Below are 12,767 nucleotides of genomic sequence, written 5' to 3'. Positions count from 1 at the left end.
CCCCCCCCCCCCACTCCTGGAGACATTTTACCCCCCTCTCCCCCTTCCACACCCTGGTTACTTAAAAAAAACCCCTCCTTTTCCTCCCAAAGGATCCCTCCAAATACCCCCTCCTCTTGGCTATTTCAGAAATATCCCCCCCCCCTCCCCTCCAATTGGGCTATATCAGAAAATATCCCCCCCCCCCCACTCCTGAAGACATTTTACCCCCCCCCCCTCCCCCTTCCACACCCCGGCTACCTCAAAGTACCCCCCCCCCTTTCCTGCTTAACTTAAAATACCCCCCCCCCCCCTTCCTGCTTAACTTAAAATACCCCCCCCCCCCTCCCTTTACACGCAAATCAACAACACAAGAACATAAATACCCCCCCCCCCTCTTCGCTCAAGGCACCCCCCTGTTCCCTCTTATCTGTAAATTACCCCCCCTGTACCAAAAAAACTGCTTCCACAGGGAGGGGGTGGATATTTTCTGGAATAGCCCATTTATTTTCAGGTATCAAAAGTGAAAGTCGGCGCGCAGGCGGCGTACATATAGTGTACCGGTTGTCGGATATAACGATCGGCGATGACGTCGTGCATGCAATTAGGTACGAATTTGTTTATGCTGTTTTGTTTTATCATACTGGTATAACTGGTATAAGATGATTATTTTTTAAGAAAGGCAGTGGCTAGAGAACCGGAATCGGTTCCCTAGACAGCGAACTTATTCGTCCGGAACCGGTACTCTAGCCAAAGTACCGTGCATAGTCTAGGGAACCGGAATTTTATTTCTATGCATAATACTGTCGAAATTCCTTTTGTTTCTTTTGGTAAGTATCTTGTGCATGTTCTTATCTTAATAAGTTAATAAATTTTACTATTTCATTAAGCTATGCCCTTTTATTTATTTGTGTTTACTGTGTCTCTAGAAGTGTACTCGCCGCATATATACTGTCTGCCATATTGAAATGATAAAATAAACTAGTATGAATGAATGCGAAATCGTCGACACTGGAGCCGAAATTAACTTGAAATTTAAACTTAAAAGGTATAAGACAATAAAAGAAACGATTTTTAACAAATTAAGTAATTTCTGTTAATTAGTATTGATTACATATCTTTGAACGTGAAATGTCGAGGTGTTACAAACCAGTATTTAACCCCTAACCCTAACATGTAATGACGCAAATACAAACCAATATTATTTTATATTTAAATAATTTAAACACAGTACACGTTTAAAGCAAAATTTAATAACATTTAAAAACTGCAAAGTAGTTTTCACGCATTCATTCGTACTAGTTCATATCATTCCAATACGGCAGACACGGTATATATGCGGCGAGTACACTTTTAGAGACAGTAAACGCAGATAAATGCAAGGGCCTGGTAAAATTAATTAAGATAATAATATGCATGACACTTACCAAGAAACAAAGTGGATATCGGCAGCATTATGCATAGAAATAAAATTCCGGTTCCCTAGCCTATGCACGGTACTTTGCTTAGAGAACCGGTTCCGGACGAATAAGTTCGCAGTCTAGGGAACCGATTCCGGTTCTCTAGCCACTGCCTTTAAGAAAAACACTGACAAAGCTTTTTTTAAATTTCATTCAGGTTTGTTCTAAGATTCATAAGTGTTTAATTTTGTCTAAGATCTGAATTAAAAATTTATTGCCTTTTTTATAGAAACTTAATTGTGTTTGAATATATAAATTATGTAAATATGTAAAGTTAAATATTTATTTTGCACACTATTCATTAAGAACTAGATGCTTTGTGGTCCCTTCATTTTTTTCAGGGTGTGACATTATTGCTGCTGGATGGCAAAATGAATGCAGATCGGCCAAATATATACAATGATGCTGGACATTATGCTGCTGGACGGCTCTGGAAAGCATAAGTACCCTTGCCCTAGGTGTCATTTTTATTTATTTATGTTCGAATCATGCAAATACCGCTATACTGTCCGTAATATCTTGACCCCATTTATGTTTGAGTGCTGGCTCCTAGAATCTTTCATCCATTTTTCGCTGAGCATCTCATGCAGGCATGAGAGGTATCCGATATTTTTTTAGATGTCCATTAGTCCTATCCCTGACCCATCCCGAAAGGCCAACTTCCACTTAATTAGCATTCGTCAATATTTGCAGATGGGCCTAACAATGCAGAGGTGCTTGAACTTTGGCGTGGTAATAGTGCTGCAGAAGCCCTGAATGAATTAAGGTCCAGATATCCTAAATGTCACTGGGATCAAACTGTACAAATCAAAACTAAAATCCGCAGGCTTAATGAAAAGACAAAAACACTGAAAAGAAACAAACATGATGGCGAATTACAATCATTATTATTCTCGGCATTTGAGATTCCTAAGCCAGCTGCAAGTAAACTGCCAAATGAAGCCCAAACCGTGTTGCAGAAAATTCAAGATAAAACATTACAAATATGTAAAGAAAATAAAGATTTGAAATGAGACGTTGATGAAGTTGTACACTCAAATGAAATATTAGAAAGGCAAGTTTCACAGTCTGAGAGACGAGTTGAAATGCTTATGAATTTACTAGAAATAGCAAATAAAAAGTATAGTGATATCTGTAAATACAAGAAAGAAAGCTGCAAATTGAAGGCTGAAGTTGAGGCTTGGGAAAAGAAATATAATGAGCTGTCCGATAGTTTGATGAAGCAGCAGAGGAGCTGTATGAAAACAAAATGAAACTGCAAAAAGAGTCTACAAGAAATTTAAACAAGAAGCTTAAGCGTAGAGATGAAAGTTTACGCTTGAAGGATGAAGTTATTTAAAACCAAACTAAAGAAAATCTTCAAATACAGAACAGGGGTTCCATTTGACCCGGGACCCCGGGTCTGGACCCGGGAGATTTTCAAAAGACGCTCAAAGGACCCGGCATGATACTTTCCTGTGCGTCCTTCGGGACCCGGAGGCATTTTCCTTTGATAATCGTTTCTCTTATCATTCATTTCCTTCAGTAAAACTATTTGCACGATAGACACGTGTATTCCTAAATAAACACTCGCGGTCATGCCCTCCTGCCTTTGATCTTCTGCTAAATCCCGCCCTTTCTCCTGTAGACATGCCTCGCTGATTTTTTTATCAGCAAGTTACGTCACGGCGAGTGCACATAGGTAACAAGAATCAATGAAGTGTTAAAGTTAATTGTTAAAGCGTATTGATCCCGTGTACTGTCAAAAAAGGCGCCAATTATTAATTATCGTAAGCAGCTGATTACCGAGCATGTGAAAAGTGCCCTGCAAGATTTTTTCATGCAAACTTTAAATTAGACCATTGCTTAGTGATCATACCGTAATTTCAACAAGAACCTTCACAAATTTTGATGAATTTTGAAAGTAAAATTAAGTTTAGAATGTCCGTTCACGAGTCTAATTACACCCGATGTCATAATGCATATTTCCAAAATTCCTTAAAAAACTGACTTTCAATGCAGTTTTTAATGATAAGTAGCATCATTATTTGAGGAACTATCTCTGATTTAGCTTAGTTTGCCAAGTAAACTGAGCAAAAACTACTTTCCGATGACATTCCGAAAGTGTACCAGTATCCGGACAGTACATTTTGGATACACTTTTATATAGAGTGTTATAGCACTATTCTGTTATTAAAAATTAAATGAAACATAGAAGAAAAACCTAATAAAAATAACATGAATTTTGATAAATATTAGTTTACAATATATGACCTGAAACTGACATTTTTATTATGCTGTAACATGATCTTGGGTTTATTGTTTTCTTATAATATAGGTAAAGATCTACGTATTACTAAATAAAAAAATATAGTCAATTATATGGACGTGTTGGGACAGGACTCCTGTATTTTGGAAAAGGACCCTTCAAAATTTGGGCCCAAGGGTCCTGGGACTCTTGGGTTTTCAGGTCTAGTGGAACCCCTGACAGAATCAGGCTAAGAGTTTAAAAAATGAGAAGAAGAATTTATTAGTAAAAGTTTGTCGTTCAAGAAAGTCAGTTTCATCGACACAAGATGTATTTACACAACATCAAATTGAAGTGGAGGAATTAAAAAATCAGATAAAAGAAAAGGAAAATGAAATAAAAGAATTAGAGCAAACAAATGTCCTGCTACAAGATCCAGTAATCCATACATATTATGATGGAAAATATACAAATGAAATAAGGGAGACCATCATGTCATTACTAACAGAATGTGGTGTAAGTCAAAAGAAAGTTAATTAAGTCATGCAGACAGTTGTTTCTAATCTTACAGGAAAAACTTTATCCCATCTGCCTAGCACTGGCGTGAAAAGCAGCTTGCTCTTGGAAGCAAAAGGGGTAGCAAACTCACAAATTGTAGCAGCTATCTTGGCTGACAACAATACTACGGCTGTGCTTCACCAAGATGGCACATCTAAATTTCATCGCCATTTCCAAGGGTTTCAGTTTACACTTTCAGACGGTAAATCTTTGTCAGCAGGCCTTTCTGAAGTGGCCGCTGGGGACGCATCTGCTCTGTTTACTGAATTCTAGCAGATTGTAAACGATGTTTCTTCTGCCTTTGACAAGAAAAACCCTGCGAATCATGAGATAAACACAGCGAAACTGATTTCCTCTTTGATAGCGACAATGTCAGACCAAGGATCAGTCAGTCCAGTTTTCAACGAGAAGCTGCGGGTTCTGAGAGAGGAACTTTTGCCTGTTGCATTTGAGAACTGGGATCAACTATCACAAGAAGAAAGAGCAGATGCATCCAAACTCTTTTCATTTTTTTGCAAGATGCATATATTTGTTAACATGGCTACCGAGGTAGACAAGTGCCTTTCACAATTTGAGAAGACAATTATATCAGAAGGTCGTAATCCGTTCAGTTTTGTTACTGCTGAGAGTGGCATAGCTAGGTTGATTCGAACCGCCAGCAAAGCTTTGACAACACATGGTTGTGAAAAATCAGGGGTAGGTGGACACTTTACAACATACCTGAAAGAGAAGGGTGTGAAAAACAGGCTTGTTACTTTTCGGGGCCATCGATTTAACTATCTGTTTTATGCGGCTGGTGTGACATTCTACCATTTGAATGACATCAAAGACTTTCTGTCAAAATGGGCGAATCAGAATGAACTTCTTAAATGTGTAAGCTTTGATGTGCATGAATCTGTTTATGTTGCAGGAGTAAGGGCCTTAGGCATCATAGATAAAATTATCACGGGACCTCTTTGGAGACTGACTGAAAATGTGCCGAATTCATTGTCACTAAATAATCATCTGTATCAAATGAAGCTGTGTCTAGATGCTTGGGCAAAGGATGCATCCCCATTACTAAATGGGGAAAGTATGTTTTCAGAAGACGTCGTCAGCATCACTAAAGATTGTATATTTGAAGCTTTGGTTGCGCCATCGCAAGACCCATTACTTGACTTGTACACACAGATGGCTCTTGAGATCTGTTGTGGTGGCATGCTAATTATACTGGAAAGGCAAGCCAAAGATCAGCTGCCGGGTGGGAAGTATTGGGGCCTTAAAGAGGACATTGTTCAGAGCCTCAACTCCGTGCCAACAACAAACACAGTATCTGAACGTGACTTTGCTCAATTAGACATGTTGATGAGAGCAAAGCCCTCAGCAGCAACAACCACTTATGAGTCAATTATAATGTGGTCAAATAATAAGACAACACATTGGTTATCTTCCTTGCCGGATATTGAAAAGGAAGATATACTGGCAAATTGGCAGAGGCCAGGAAAAATGCACCAAATATGCAAAAGATGGTCCGGGAACGACAAGCCAAGCTTTATTCAGAGAAATTAGATTTGCTTGCGAAGAGACAGCAAAAGAAAGCACAACAAGAAGCCAAGCAGCAGACAAATAAAGTTAGGCTGACACAAAAGTTGACCAAATTTGGAGGCTTATGGGACATGAATGATATTGACATTCACGAATCAACAATGTCCGATAATGAATTTAAAGATACCGTCATATGTCAGTTGCAATTTCGCAAGTCAGTTCTTGGATGCAAAGGTGAGAAAGAACTGTTCCAGCAACAGCTCAAAGGTGAAATCTTCAATATAAATCAGTTGACGGCCAATCTCAAAAGGGTAACTGAAATAAATGCAGAAGAAGAAGTTCATGACAATGAAGTGAAGCTAAAGTACAAACAGCAGGAAGAAGTACAGCAGGAAATATGTCATCTTAAACAGACCCTTAGTGGGCGTATTGAAGAAAACAGGAAAAAGGTCACTGTCTCGCAACAAAAAGAGCTGTTGCCAGTGTTTCAAAATGACCCAATCAAACTTGTAGGGAAGCATATCAAACATAAATGCAAAGACCCTGAGACGAAAGTCGTAGAATGGTTCAGTGCAGTTGTACTTAATGTAAAAAAAAACTCTGTGGTGAGAAAACCGAGTACACTGTAAAATATGAGGAAGACGAAGATGAATGGTATTTCCCTTTGTTGAAGGACACGGCAAATGGAGATCTTATCATTAAAATATAAATAAACTGTATCTAATTAAAACTAAAACAAGCACTGTGTTCACAATGTATCGGCTTTGATAACAGTATACTTGAAATACACTTGAAAGAAAAAATACTTATAAAGCTGAAACATTGTGAAAAACAGTGCTTGTCTTACTTTTAACAATTACCTTGTATTTGATATCTTAAGAGCATTAACCAATCATTTTCAAATAAGATTTAGATATCTTCCATGTAGTTGCAAAATAATTCAGTATTTTACTTTCCGAAAATCACCTAATTAATAAGTAAGCACCAATAACTGATATCAGATAAGAATCTCATAAATGAGAAATCAGAAGGCCTGGTTACCATAGCAACCATTCTATAGACAATGATTTACTTAACTTAATAAAATTCTAAATTAGTGTTATTTAGTGGCTTTTCTGAAGCAGTTTTGCAATGATGGATTTAATGTAAGATTATCACATTATGGAATACGAAAATGTTTTAACCAAAAAAAAAAAAAAAAAAAAAAAATGAAAAGAGAAAAAATATATAGTAAGTTTAAATGAATTAGAAGAGAATTTGAAGAATATTTGTCAAAAGAACAAGACAAATAAAATTAGAAAACAGGCATTGAAAAAAAAAAAGAAAAAACGCAAAAAAAATGAAAAAAAAATGTTTTGTTGCCATGGCAACCATTACTTTATCCAAGAAATAATTATTATTTGAATGTATTAATATTTGTATATATATAGCATATATTTCTTTATCAATATGGCATGTATATAGTTGAGTCTCCTTTGTTCTCAATATGTGAATAGCATGGTTTTAGGTTGTGGTATCTTGTTGTGTTGCCATGGATACGGAATGATTTATAAAGGTAATACAAAAAAGTTGACCCAGTATTGGGTTTTGCAATAGTTAATTGTTATTTAACAATCAATACAGTGACTCCATTAAACATATTAAAACCGTTTTTATCCTTTTCAGTTGTGATAAAATCTTGGAAATTTGGTGCCGTTTACTATAAGATTGTATTGGGGAAATGGTTACATATTTTCAGGTTTTTCCCGACAATAAAAATTTCATAACTTTCAAATGCCTTGATGGATTTTGTTCATTTTTGCTTTATTTTAAAGCTGAAAGCTTAAGCAATCTGATTTATACACTAAATATGAGAAATATATCCGTACCCCTAGACACTTCCTTTATTGACCGAAACAAGTGTATGCCTGTGGTAAAAACCCTTACGCGCAGTGGCTTGAAAGTCTTGGGGTCAGTTTGAAAACAATACTTGTTCGAGTGATTTTATCATCAGAATTGATCTCGATGACGCATGTGAGTAATTTATTTTAAAATGAAAAATATATAAGGGAGATGACTACAGATAGCTTGCTGTCATCGGGGCCTCCGTGGCCGAGTGGTTAAGGTCGCTGACTTCAAATCACTTGCCCCTCATCGATGTGGGTTCGAGCCTCACTCGGGGCGTTAAATTCTTCATGTGAGGAAGCCATCCAGCTGGCTTACGGAAGGTCGGTGGTTCTACCCAGGTGCCCGCTCGTGATGAAATAATGCACGGAGGGGCACCTGGGGTCTTCCATAGTAAACTATGTGAATTTATCTACTATTTATTTGAAGTCGTTTAAACACTATATCAGTTATTAACATACAGGCAGTTGATAAGCCTTGTCTTCGTTCATGGAAAGAACCAGTTATAGACTCACATAAGTCAAAATAATTCGACGTTTAGTTTGTTTTATATTTGTGGAGTTCACTCTAAAAGGACCAAAATAAGTCAGGATAAATCGCAGTACTTATTGGCTTTATCGCTTGCACACGCCGATGCTGATTTTATAAAATTTTATCATATTTTAGCTAGTTTTAACCAAAGAGCTATAAAAATTTATACTTCTTTGTTTTAACAAAAATTTGAAACAACTTTAACATGTTTTATATAGAACTGAAACAAAGGTAGTAAAACAACTATAAGAAATCAAATAGTAAACATAGGAAGAAAATATCATTTAAAGTAAAGTTAGGCAAGCATTTGTAAATAGATGTTAGGGACCTACGGTGGCATAAACAACATACAGAGCAGAGTAATGGATATAAGAAAGAAGTCACCATAGGAAAATCCAGTAGTGAAAACGTACAATAAACAAGCAGACGACGACAGGCAACCGAAACCAGGTAACCAGGTAAATTTTAGATAAAAATAATACCGCGAAATTTAGGTGTCCCGTACACAGGAAACGCGTGTGGAGCTTTTAATATCCAACAGATTTGCTTCAAACTTTCAACGTCGATAAAAGATAGATGTAGCTAGAATATTAGGGCATTTTCATTAAGATACAAACTTTAAACTAATCAAAATTACATAAAAACGGCCGATTTTTCATAAATTTACCGATAAAATTTTATACAGCGCGATCGCAAATAGCTATTATGTCTTATAAGTAAATAAATTGAAATCAATGCGAAAAATAAAATTGGACTTTCGGCTAGAAAAGGCAAAAACAGAATAGAAAAATCTTTAATAAGAAGAAAATGACATCAATTTAAAAACATACAGTAAAAACGAAATTGTTAACCATAATGCGAATAGTAAGTACATGAAGTAAATAAAAAGATGTCGATGACATAGGCGTGGCGTGTAACCTAAAAATAAACCTGTGTATGGAAATGTATCGGACGTAAATAGATAGTTGTTATCAACCAGTCAAAAATATAACGATATTCAACTCTTGAGTAAAATTATTTTGACTACCTTTTGATATATGTAAGTTTTATTTGAATTTATCTTATATTCGCAACAATATCAGCATTTAAACCCAAATCTGGCAATGACAATTTCTTTCGAGTGGAGAAAACTACTCGTAACTGTTTCCTAGGATCGCGTCAAATTAGTTAGACTAAGACTCATATTCCGTAAGAAATTGCCGACTTTTTTTTTTCAATTAAGGAAGCATGGTCGGTTCCGGGAATCGAATTTATGCCCTTCAGTCAACGATGAGCGAATCCAACAACTCGAGTCGGTCACGTTTTATAATTATTGTTAAAAAAATAAACACGAGGTACATTATTTAAAAATATGCAGCAAAAGGTACTGAAATTTAGGCAGAAAAAGGCCTGTAATGTACAAGAGGGTGTCTTTTTTCATGTCCACGCTACCTAAATGTAGTTTGCATTATGGCAAGATTCATTCAAATTTTAAATGAAGATTAGTTCTAGTACATCTCTTACAATCCAGTTAAACGCAGTCTATGTAAACAAGTTCATTCAGTAATTTTTACTCGTATCGGAAAGGCGGAGTTACCTGTATAGACGAGATCCAAAAATAGCTCCAGCATCGCTGTAAAGGTACAAGTTTATCGATTTAAGGAAAGACGAAAGGGCAATTTGATCTGCAAACAGTAGTAATTTTGAATGTATCACCTATTTAAGTGATTGCAGTTGATACTTATTCCTTCATATAAACTGAACATTTTTAAAAGTGAGTATACATGTATTGATAATGAACAACCCTTTGTATACCAATTTTACCATAATAGTATTTTTTAGTAGTTACTTTCTGATGTTGAAATATTCTGAACTCGTCTCATTTATCTGATTTAGACAAATCACTTGTCATAAGCTGATCATTTATTTAGCTGATCTAATAATGACCATTTCTTTGAGATGTTGAGATATTCTGAACTTGGCTCATTTACCTGATTTGGACAAATCACTTGTTTAAGAGATTAAATCAACTAAGCTGATCATTTATTTAGCTGATTTAAGGTAGTTCTGCAAGTTTGGATCGAAATTTTTCTACAATGTAGAATTTGATTAAACGCTGATTTTTCAAAATTTCATAACATACCTAAAAAATTCAGCAAAAAAAAAAGATAGGGTCGTGTGCTTGATTTTTTGCTAGACTGATTTGAAAAATTTGGACCTCACGCAATATTTCATAATGGGAGTCTATGGGAAAATCATTACTTTCATAACATTTTCGCAAATAGAAATATTTCTACAATGTAGATTTTGATGAAACTTCTCACAATTGTAAATAAACACATGGCCTATAGTTTGGTGAAATAAAATGTATAGGTCCGTGTGCTTATTTTTGAGATATTTGACCATGATTAAAGGGAAAAGGACATTTCACGCTAATTATAAGACATTATTTTGATTATTTTAACGTGTCATATGTTTTAATATCATATTTTAATTTTAGAAATATAGCAACAGTGCCATTTTAATAAATTTACTCACAGATTTCAATTAATTCAGAAAATGATTTTCATTTCCGTACACCGAATCCAGGCTTTATTCTATGTTTTCCGGATAAATGACGTTACGCCATCACTTCCGGTTTATCAAACGTGCAGAACTACCTTAATAGTGATGAATTTAAATGTATCACCAATTTATGTAATTGCAGTTGATGCTTATTCCAGCGTATTAACTGAACACTTATTACACAAATTCGTGTTTTATCATGAATGCCCTTGTATGACATATAAGTCGTTATTTCCAGATGTTGAAATATTCTCAACTCGGCTCATTTATCTGATGTGGACAAATCACTTGTGCAAGTGATGTAATCAACTAAGCTGATCATTTATTTAGCTGATTTATTAAATAATGATGATTTTGAATGTATCACCAAACACTTGAACACTTTTAACAGTGTGTATACATGTATTTATAATGAATAGCCCTTGTATACCATATAAGCCGTTACTTTCGGATGTTGATATATTCTCAACTTGGCTCATTTACCAGATTTGGAGAAATCACTTGTGCAAGTGATTTAATAAGCTGATCATTTATTTAGCTGATTTAGTCTGCCCGCTTAGCTCAATAGGGAGAGCACAGATCAACGGATCTCGGGGTCGTGAGTTCGAGCCTTGTGCGAGGCGTATGTTTTCAATGACATTGTGTCTAAAATCATTCATCCTCCACCTCTAATTCATGTGGAGAAGTTGGCAGTTACTTGTGGAGAACAGGTTTGTACTGGTACATAATCCAGGAACATCGGTTAGGTTAACTGTCCGCCGTGCCAAATATAACTGCAATACTGTTGAAAAACGCCGTTAAACCCAAAACAAACCAACAAAATTTAGCTGATTTAATAATGATGATTTTGAATGTATCACCAAACACTTTTGAACACTTAACAGTGAGTATACGTGTATTTATCATAAATAGCCCTTGTATACCATATAAGTCGTTACTTTCGGATGTTGAAATATTCTCAACTGGGCTCATTTACCAGATTTGGACAAATCACTTGTGCAAGTGATTTAATTAACTAAGCTGATCATTTGTTAAGCTGATTTATTATGTAATGGTGATTTTGAATGTATCACCCAATACTTTTGAACACTTACAGTGAGTATACATGTATTTATAATGAATAGCCCTTGTATACCATATAAGTAGGTACTTTCGGATGTTGATATATTCTCAATTTGCCTCATTTACCAGATTTGGACAAATCACTTGTGCAAGTGATTTAATAAACTGAACATTTATTTAGCTGTTTTAACAGTGATGATTTTGAATGTATCACCAAACACTTTTGAACACTTTTAAAGACCTGCTCCAGTCCTACCATTTAACCTTAAATTGTCACTGAAAAAGCATAAAAATTCCAACTATGAACAGTGACGCGTGTCAAAGTATAGTATATTTTATATAAAATTCTATATGAAATACATGGTTTTGCATGCTAAAGTGTGGCGTGTGGCCATTAACTGTTACCTATTGTAATCATGGGTTGCATATACTCAGTAGAATTTTAATAGCCGCGGAGCAGAGCTTTAACAGTGAGTATACATGTATAAATTTATAATGAATAGCAGTTGTATACCATAAAAAAGTAGTTACTTTCGGATATTGATACATGTATATTCTCAACTGGGCTCATTTATCAGATTTGGACAAATCACTTGTGCAAGTGATTTAATCAACTAAGCTGATCATTTATTTAGCTGATTTAATAAAAATGATATTGAATGTATGTATCACCTATTTAAGTGATTGCAGTTGATGCTTATTCCAACATGTTATTAACTGAACACTTTTAACAGTGAATATACATGACTGTATTTATAATGAATAGCAGTTGTATACCATATAAGTAGTTACTTTCGGATGTTGAAATATTCTCAGCTGGGCTCATTTACCAGATTTGGACAAATGACTTGTGCAAGTGATTTACCGTAGATACCCATGTATAATGCGCAACCCCGATTTTGGCCCAAAATCCTGGGAAAAAAACATTTTTGGTCAATTTTGAGGTGGCTGGAAAACGAAAGTAGAGTTTACATCGACACCGGTAATAAATCTTATTT

General features: G+C 35.5%; 1 pseudogene; it reads left to right on the top strand.

Annotated features, from left to right (window-relative positions):
• Window positions 1–3,911: 3,911 nt before the first annotated feature.
• Window positions 3,912–7,401, top strand: LOC123531961 (uncharacterized; annotated as a pseudogene).
• The last annotated feature ends 5,366 nt before the right edge of the window (window positions 7,402–12,767 follow it).

Source organism: Mercenaria mercenaria, chromosome 13, assembly GCF_021730395.1.
Source record: "Mercenaria mercenaria strain notata chromosome 13, MADL_Memer_1, whole genome shotgun sequence".
Classification (NCBI taxonomy): Eukaryota; Metazoa; Mollusca; class Bivalvia; order Venerida; family Veneridae; genus Mercenaria; species Mercenaria mercenaria.
Note: the sequence above shows the minus strand (reverse complement) of the source record. Positions and strands in the feature narration are given on the sequence as shown.